The following is a 9,542-nucleotide window of genomic DNA, read 5'->3' on the forward strand; positions in this document are numbered from 1 at the left end:
ATAAAAATTGCTAGAGCCAAAGTTGGCCAAATTGGACAAATTTAATATGAAAAATAGAGGTTTTTGGGTGTTCTAATCTCAACGACGAGGTCTGTTTGAGCCCAAAATGCCTAAAAACAAAAAAACTCCCAAGATGCAAATAAAAAAACTTTGAAAAAGTTTAAAACCCCCCTCCAAAAAATCTTTTGAAAAATTAGGAACAAGCAACAACAAATGTAGGCTCTAATACCATGAAGAAGTTGAGAAATACAACTTCAAAGATCCCAAGAACACCTGCAAGCAAAATACCCGTCACGAGAAGAATGGAGGCAAAAAAACAATAATGACTCTAAAGAAAAAGATTATCATTCAGAGAGGGAATCTAATAAAAAAGTACAATACAATCCTTATAAAAGGATATTAGCGACCCTGAAAGTGTGCAACCCTAAAGAAAATCTAAAGGGATGATGTGTATTTAATAATTAGAATAATTATTAAATATCTACAATAGTATTAAATGTTAGAGTAATTGGGTCTTTACTTGATTAATTAAACATTATTTGTTTAATTCTTTAAGTTTCCAATTATCTTTTTACACTTAAGCTAACATTAGGTGCATATAATTAATTATTATGTGCAAACCTAGGGTTTTCCCTTTTTAGGGTTTCTTGACCTATTATAGGTTACTTTTTCTTTTCATTGTATTATCTTTTCACAATACATTTTTTCTGGTGAATTGGAGCTCTCTTGTTTAGAGAATATTTTTTCCTGTGTTTTTCTTGTTCTTCAGATTTTGTTTCATTGCTTCTCCTTGTAACAGGTTATTCAGCTTGCAGAAGATCTTCAAGCTACTATGGGGTTGTATTTCTCAACTCCTATATGGTATCAGAGCATAGATCTGCAGCTACCTGTTCTTGTTTTTTAGATTTTTGGCTTTGGAAGCAGATCTGGGGTTTTATGAATTTTTTTGTGTACCTAGGGTTTGATCTTTTTTTCTGAGCACTTTGGGCCTAAACGGACCTCGCCATCATTCTCAGAAGGCCTGAAAACCCCTATGGTCATATAAAATTCGACCTATTCTGACCCCTGAGCATCTGGGTGATTTTTTCCTCTCCAGGCCAGACCGTACGACCCTGGCACGCAAATCAAGAAAAAAAATTGCAAAAAAAAAATTGCCTTGTTACGGAATGCAGGCCGAATTGTTTTGATTTTTCAAAAAAAAAAAATTTTACAAAAAAAAAATCAATCAAATAAAAAAAAACGCATTAAAAAAAAAAGGTTTTTTTAACCCAACATTTAGGGTACCGGACCTGACAGTCCGGCGCCGTATGGACCTATCAGGCCGGCCCCACTCGCATCACCATCCGTGACATCCTCGCCGCTAGCCGCTCCGTGACACCTCCCGTCGACGGAAACTCCCTCCGGCAACCGACCTCCCGGTTTCACGCTGCTCCACCACAACCCCGCCGCTCCGGCCACCACCGGCGAGCCACCACCACCGGGCTGCGCCACCTCCACCGGGCCGTGCCACCTCTGCCCGGCCCGAGTGCCGCTCCGCCTCTGCACCACCTGCGCCCGGCCCGAGCGCCACCTCCGCCCGACCTGAGCCCCACCTCCACCTAGAGCACCACCAGCCCCTCCTCTCTAGTCTTTTTGAGAGGGGGTTGGTTTTTTGGGCCTAGATCATGCATCCGGAGTCGGATTTTGGCAAACGAATAGGTGTTGGAAAGGTGATTCCGAGCCAAACCTTGTGGTGGTGGATTTTTTTCCTGGATCTACTATTTGACTATGTTTTTTATCAGTCAAAGTCAGGCTTCTTTTTTGCACTTCTGGGGCCATAGAATGGGCAAACAGACACCGTTTTTCGAAAATGAATAGGCGTTGGAAAGCTCTCAGCATGCTCTATTCAGATTTGTGATCTTTATTCTCAGAATTTTCACCAAGTACATGAGATATCAGTTTGAATTTTTTTTTGCTTATGCACTACTTCCTTCTCAGTACTATGTACTAGGGTTTGGGTTTCTCCATTGTGGGGGGGGGGGGGTTTTCTCGCTTTCTGTCACTTATATCAAAAATTAGGAACACCTAAACTCTCAAAACAAACAAACCCTTTTGCATCTTCTGTCTATTCTGAAAGATCACATAATAAAAAACAACCAACAAGCAGGTGCAGGTGCAAAGTTTTTTCTTTGTTCTCATGGCAGATCCTTCAGTTGAGTTGTTGACTTCACACAACTATCACACCTGGAAGCCCCGCATCACAAGGCTTCTCAAGTCACGAGGGTTGTGGGCTACTTTGGATGACGTTCAGCCAGACCTTCACCGTCCTTATGAGGTTCTTATGTACCGGAACAAGCTGGATGAGGCCATGGGTTTGATTGCTTTGCATGTCTCCGACAGTCTTCTGTTTCACCTTGATGAGTTGCTTACTCCTCAGGATATGTGGTTGAAGTTTGATTCTCTCTTCGGGAGGGTCAATGAGATTCGGGCATTACAGATTGAGGCAGAGTTGACTTCATTGTTACCTGATACCTTTCCCACTATTGAGGATTTTTTGAACAAATTTAAGACTACCAGATCTGTTCTTCAGGGATGTGGAAAGAACAAGACCGATACAGAGTGCATTCATTTGATTCTTTCGAAGCTTCAGGGTCCCTTTCAGTTTTTTGCCTCTGCTCTCTACTCCACCATGGATGGTTTGGGTACTAATTTCACTATGTCTAGCTTTGATGTCTTTTGTGAGCGCTTGTCTCGTGAGCAATCTCATCTATCTTAGTTGGATACGCTCTCAGGCGCCAAGAACAAAGCATTGGTTGCTCAGTCCTCTAAGGAGAAGGACAAACAAAAGCAGAAACCGAAGCCGAAAAAGCCTTCTGCAAGTAGTGAGAATTCCTCCAAGCCTGCTCCTAAGTCTGATTCGAAACCAGTTCCTCCCAAACAAGGGAAATCTTCACAGTTCGATGAGTTTTCCTCCAAGACTAAGAAGAAATCATCAGACACTTGCAGTTTTTGTGGAAAGGACGAACATTCAGTTTCTAGGTGTTGGAAAGGATTAGAGGCTTTAGAAGAAGCCATGTAGCAGCATCACATTTCCTCACCTCAGGCGTCTTCTCCTTCCACAGGGAAAGGTCATGCTCTCACTGCTAGAGCTTCGACCTCTGGGTCCACTTGGATACTAAATTCTGGTGCTTCTCACCATATGACACACACTCAGCAGTTGGTTACTTCTCTTGCCTCTTGTGGTATTTCACAGATTGCAGTGGATGACTCAGTTCAGCTTTCCGTCTTGGGTTCAGGATCTGTTTCTTTGGATGGGGGTACTCTACAGAATGTTCTGGTTGTCCCTGACATCTCGACGAACCTCCTGTCCATTTATCAGATTTGCCACTTTGGCTCTGGTAAGACAGTTGAGTTCTCACCACATGATGTGGTTATTCGGGACCTCCATGACCCTGATTTGGTTGTGGCTTCTGGTAGTGTGGATTCTGCATCTCGTCTCTACAGATTTGATGAATTTGAGCCCTCTTTGGGTACAGGTTCATCTCTCATAGCACATGCAGATTCAGTGAGTAAGCTTTGGCATGAGCGATTGGGCCATGTCAATTACAGATATCTTCAGCAGATGAGTACACAAGCACTTGTTCTTGGGCTCCCACAGATTTCCTGCACTGATGGTGTTTGTCATGGTTGTGTTCTTGGCAAGCATCATAGAGATCCCTTTCCGAAGGGGAGAGCCTCTCGTGCTTTGGCACCCTTGGAGTTGATTCACAGTGATCTTATGTCATTTCCCACTCCTCCTTTTTCAGAGGCCAAGTATGTACTTACGTTTATTGATGACTTCTCCAGACGCACATGGGTGTACTTTCTTAAGTACAAGTCTGATGTCTTTGATTCATTTCGAATCTTCAAGACATTTGTCGAGAAGCAGTCTGGCTATTCTATTTGGCGGATACGTACAGATAATGGGGGTGAGTATGTGAATCAGGCTTTCAGAGATTTTTGCACTGAGCATGGTTTGCAGCATCAGTTTACTGTTCCCTACACCCCTCAGCAGAATGGTGTCACTGAACGCAAGAACAAAACTTTACGGGAGATGGCGAATTGTATGATTCAGTCCAGGTCCATGGATTCATCTTTTTGGGCTAAGACAATCAATTGTGCCAACTATATTCAGAATCAGATGCCTCAGAAGGCTATTCGATATATGACTCTTGAGGAGGCTTGGTCTCATGACAAGCCTGATGTTTCCTTTTTTCGGGTATTTAGTAGTGAGGCATGGGCCTTTATTCCTGATGCTCAGAGGAAAGCCATGGAGCGGAAGAGCCAACCACTCATTTTTGTTGGCTACTGTGAGGATGTTAAAGCGTACAGGTTGTTTGATCCTGATTCCAAAGAGGTCCTGTTTCGACGGGATGTTCAGTTTGATGAGCGTCTTCCCACAGTGGATACCCCGACTCCAGTGTCTACTCCTCTGCCTACTCCGGCCATTTCACCACTTCAGGATCTTTTTGAGGATGATTATGATGATGGTGCTGATGATCCACCATCCCCACCCCCACCATCCCCACCTCCACCTGCTCCACCTCAGATGCCCAAGTGGGCCCACCTTACTGTTGCAGCGGTCGGTCCTCTAGCTGGTGATCCTTCACATACTCGTCGCACTCGTTTTCACACAGTGGGTTCTAGTCTTTTGAGTCATGTTATTTCAGATGACCCTAAGAAGTTTTCAAAGGCGACAGGTCACCCTGAGTGGGATTGTGCTATGGAGGAGGAGTATTCTTCTTTGATGAGGAATCATACATGGGATCTCTGTCCTCTTCCTAAGGGCAGAAAGATGGTTAGGTGTCGCTGGTTGTATCGCACTAAATATGCTGTTGATGGTTCCATTGATAAGTACAAGGCACGTCTTGTTGCGAAGGGTTTTTCACAGGTTGAGGGTATTGATTACTCCAAGACATTTGCCCCTATAGCCAAGATGAATTCCATTCGCTTTGTACTTTCTCTTGCAGCTTCTCGGCATTGGCCTGTTTTTCAGATGGATGTGAAGAGTGCCTTCTTGCATGGGGATCTATAGGAGGAAATATACATGGAACGACCTCAGGGATTTGTGCAAGATAGTTCTTTGGTTTGCAGACTTCGACGTTCATTGTATGGTCTCAAACAGGCCCCTTGGGCTTGGTATGAGAAGATGGACTCTTTCTTGCTCTCCATTGGGTTCTCCCGCAGTCATTCTGATCACACTGTCTACATTCAGCTTCTTGAGGGTGACATTTTGATTCTTGTGCTATATGTTGATGATCTTCTCATCACAGGTAGCTCATCCTCTATTCAGCTGTAGCGTCCTAAAATTGCGACACTTGCAATTTTGACTGCATTTGGGTCTTCACGATGGCGGCGCAACACTGAACCTGAATGGAGACCCCGAAACCTGTTTATGACACCAAAAACTGCATTTTTCAGCACCCTGGCCTGATCCTCCTTGCACCCTGTTGTCCCGGGAGGTGGGACCATGGCGCCCAGCGCCCTGGTCCCTGGCCCTATTTTGGGCCCGGTCTCTTTTGGGCATCGGGTCTTTAAGTTTTCTATTCGGAAAATAATCTTCCTAGGTCGGCCTAAGGTCGGAAAAATCAGTCTATCAACCCTAATTGACAAGTATATAAACTACTTTTCCTCTCCTAGAAAGGGAGGAAGGAAATAAGCAAAAGCAAGAGGCGGAAGCGATATTCAAACATTCAAACATTCAAGCATTCAAGCATTCAAGCATTCCTTCAAGCAATTGAGCATTCTAAGTTTCCATTCAAGGCTAAGTGTTGCATTCAAAGCAAGGATTCAACCATTGAAGAGGAGATCACTTACAACATACAAAATACAACATTCATTACACCTTCGCATGTAAGAATACAAACATTCTTACAACAAGGTATCAGTACTTGTTTACATTACAAACATTTACATTTACAACATTCTCATTTCTTGGTTAATTCCAAAACTGGGGTTTGACCTAAAGGCGAACCCCTAATCCCTAACCCCCCAATCGTCCTCTCTTTTCTGTGTGTAGGTTGCAGGTACGCAGCTGTAATTGAAGAACTGAAATCTTTGTGTAGAGACGAACAGATCCCCCTTCGTTTCGCGGATTTTTCAGAGGACCGTGTGCACGTCGGGCGCCATCGTCTCGTCAACTTTCGCTCAAATTTACAGGACTGCGTTGTCTCAACATTTTACTGCTAATTCCAAGTCCGCAGCTTCATCCCGTATTCCTATCTCTGTTTATAAGCAAATCTTTCTTACTTTACATGCACTCCTAGTTCAATCCTTCTATTCGCATTCTTTACAAAAGAGGGTAGCCATGCTGTCTTAACCCTTGAAACTCATTTAGAATCCGATCTTGCATTGTGTGGGATTGGATCTTGTGGGTTTCAACCCCTCTTTTGAATGTAAAGTCTCTCCTAAGTGAAAACCGTCAATCCTGGTGACCTCCTTTCTCCTTGGAGTGGGGGAGAACACCTAGGGTTCGATATTTTTTCGCTTTACATCAGCGTGCCTTGATGGATCAGTTTGAGATGACAGATCTCAGTCTCTTGCACTATTTCCTTGGTCTTCAGGTGATTCAGTCTTTTGATGGGATCTCTCTCTACCAGCAGAAGTATGCTCTTGACATGCTTCAATGCTTCGGCATGCTTGATTGCAAGCCTGCTCCCACACCATTTCAGTCAGGGGTTGTTTTGACCACAGCTTGTCCCACTCCTTCAGTTGATTCTACACTTTACAGGCAATTGGTAGGCAGTTTGTTGTGCTTGACTCACACCCATCCTGATATTTCCTTTGCGGTTGGTCTTGTCTCTCGATTCTCCCATGATCCTCATGAGAGTCATTGGGAAGCTGCCAAACATATTTTGAGGTACATTCAGGGCACTCGTTCTCATGGCATTCATTATACATCAGGGGACCCTCACATTGTTGGCTACACTGACTCAAATTGGGCTGGTGATGTCACTAATCAAAAGTCTACTTCCAGCTTTATTTTCTGTCTTGGCTCTGGTCCTATCACATGGTCTTGCAAGAAGCAGACTGCTCATGCATTATCATCTATCGAGGCTGAGTACCGCTCTGCTATGCTCGCTAGTTAGGAGATCTTATGGCTTCGACAGTTGATGACTGAGTTTGGTTTTCCTCCTGATAGTCCCACTATTCTTTGGTGTGACAATCAGAGTGCTATTCATATTTCCCACAACCCGGTAGAGCATCATCGGACGAAGCACATTGAGCTTCACATGCATTTCATCCGTCAATTGATTCAGGATGGTGTTCTCATTCTGGGGTACATTCCCACTTCTAAGCAGGTTGCAGACATCTTCACGAAACCTTTTGCATCGCCACGTTATCTTCAGTTGCGCTCTATGCTTGGGGTGAAGGAAGTTGTCCTTGGGGGGTCTTTATGAGGCCTACCTTCCTTCCTTCTTCTTTCAGCATGTTCTTTTATCTCTTTTTGGGGAGAAGTTTTTTCCCACTGGGTTTTCTCCTTTGTCTCCGTTTCATAGAGATTTCATTGTATTTGGGTACCTGATCAGGCCTTGTTGACAGGACCCATCTTTCATGCTTTCAGTAGTTGTTCTAGGTTTTAGCTTCTCCCTAAGTCTAGCTTAAGGGGGGTGTTAGAGTAATTGAGTTTTTACTTGATTAATTAAACATTATTTGTTTAATTCGTAAAGTTTTCAATTATCTTTTTACACTTAAGCTAACATTAAGTGCATATAATTAATTATTTTAATTAATTATTATGTGCAAACATAAGGTTTTCCCTTTTTAGGGTTTCTTGACCTATTAGAGGTTAATTTTCCTTTTCATTGTATTATCTTTTCACAATACATTTTTTCTCGTGAATTGAAGCTTTCTTGTTTGGAGAATATTTTTTCCTGTGTTTTTCTTGTTCTTCAAATTTTGCTTCATTGTTTCTCCTTGTAACAGGTTATTCGGCTTGCAGAAGATCTTCAAGCAAATGTGGGGTTGTATTTCTCAACTCCTATATTAAATGCCTAAGTTTAGCTTAAGAGTAGAGTATAATAGACTAATAATTAAATACACAAATATACCCCATTTTTATTTGAAAATTTCAAAGAGATCTACGTTAGCATTATTTTTTTCTAAACCAAAATCCACATTTAATATTCCAATAGATTGACTCTATTTTTACACTAAAAGGTGTTTTTCTTATTTGATGTGGATGACCCGATTTTCAAAATCAATGATTGAAAATGCATAAGAAACGTGCAAGATGATTGAGAACATCTTATCCGTTCATTGTTTTCCACCAAACACAATTCACATGTTAGAGGTACGTGAAGCGAAAGCAAGTGTCACATTACTTAGAAATGAGTACGCTTTATTACATCACTACATGTCATTCTCGCACAAATTAATTAAAAAATACTATCTATAATATTAATAAATATATAAATTTGATGTTTATTTAATTGATTTTATTATTATTTAATTTAATATCAAACAATTCATAATTTTATAATATAAATTTCAAATGATAAACTACAATAATGTAGTACAATACATGTTAAATTCGTTATTATCTATAAAATCAAACCAAAATAATTTGTATAACTAATGCTTTTTTTAAAATCAAACTATCTTTAAAGTTTATTCTATTATATGTCAAAAGATCATTTCTAAAACCAAAAATCAATTTCGAATAAACCAAAAATCAACTTCCAATAAACACTTTGATATGACAATTTGATCTAAGAAATCAAATAAACATTTTTTTTTAATTAAAAACTTTAAAATTTTATTTTCGCACTCTTTCCTAAAACCAAAAATCAACTTCCAATATTTTAAACTATAATTAGAATTTTATTTATTTATTTATATATATATATATCACTTTTGACTATTCACCAAGTTCAAAATATTTTCTTTCTCATCATGCCCTGGCCAAATTTTCAAAATGTTTATCCTCGGGGCAAAATAAAAACAACCAAAGGAAAGGTACCGACACCATGATGGAAATAAACTTTTAAGGGAAAAAATAAGTTAGGGTTTTGACTTGTATATCTGACATGACATACTCGATAACAAATATAGTAAATATTTGATTACATTCTGAATGTAAGTGTTGTCTTTTTTAATTATATTCACTCTAACTTCTAATTCATTATCTGATTTGTAGATAAGAGAGTATTTAAATTATCTGACCTGTGAATGTAAGTGAGATAAGTTTATTCAATACCTAAGAAATTACATTCCCTTGTCTCCTTGAACCATGAGTTTATTAAAAAAAATTATTTCAGTTGCCCAAAATTAAGTTGATTTGATCATTAAATATAAAATTCTTTTACTATATTATTGATTTAACTTTTATATCAATTATGAGCTTAAATCCTACAAATTCAACAAATTCAATAGGCATAAAATAAACTTCCAGTCCACAGTTTATATGATAAAACTGCAGGTGTAAAAAACCCAATGCATCTTCCCAATTCCTCAGAAGTACACTAAAACTTCCCGAGTGGTATGAGAAAAAAGAAACAGGAGGCCTCAACAAAAGATTCCAA

This window comes from Cryptomeria japonica, chromosome 4 (assembly GCF_030272615.1).
Source record: "Cryptomeria japonica chromosome 4, Sugi_1.0, whole genome shotgun sequence".
In the NCBI taxonomy this organism is placed as follows: Eukaryota; Viridiplantae; Streptophyta; class Pinopsida; order Cupressales; family Cupressaceae; genus Cryptomeria; species Cryptomeria japonica.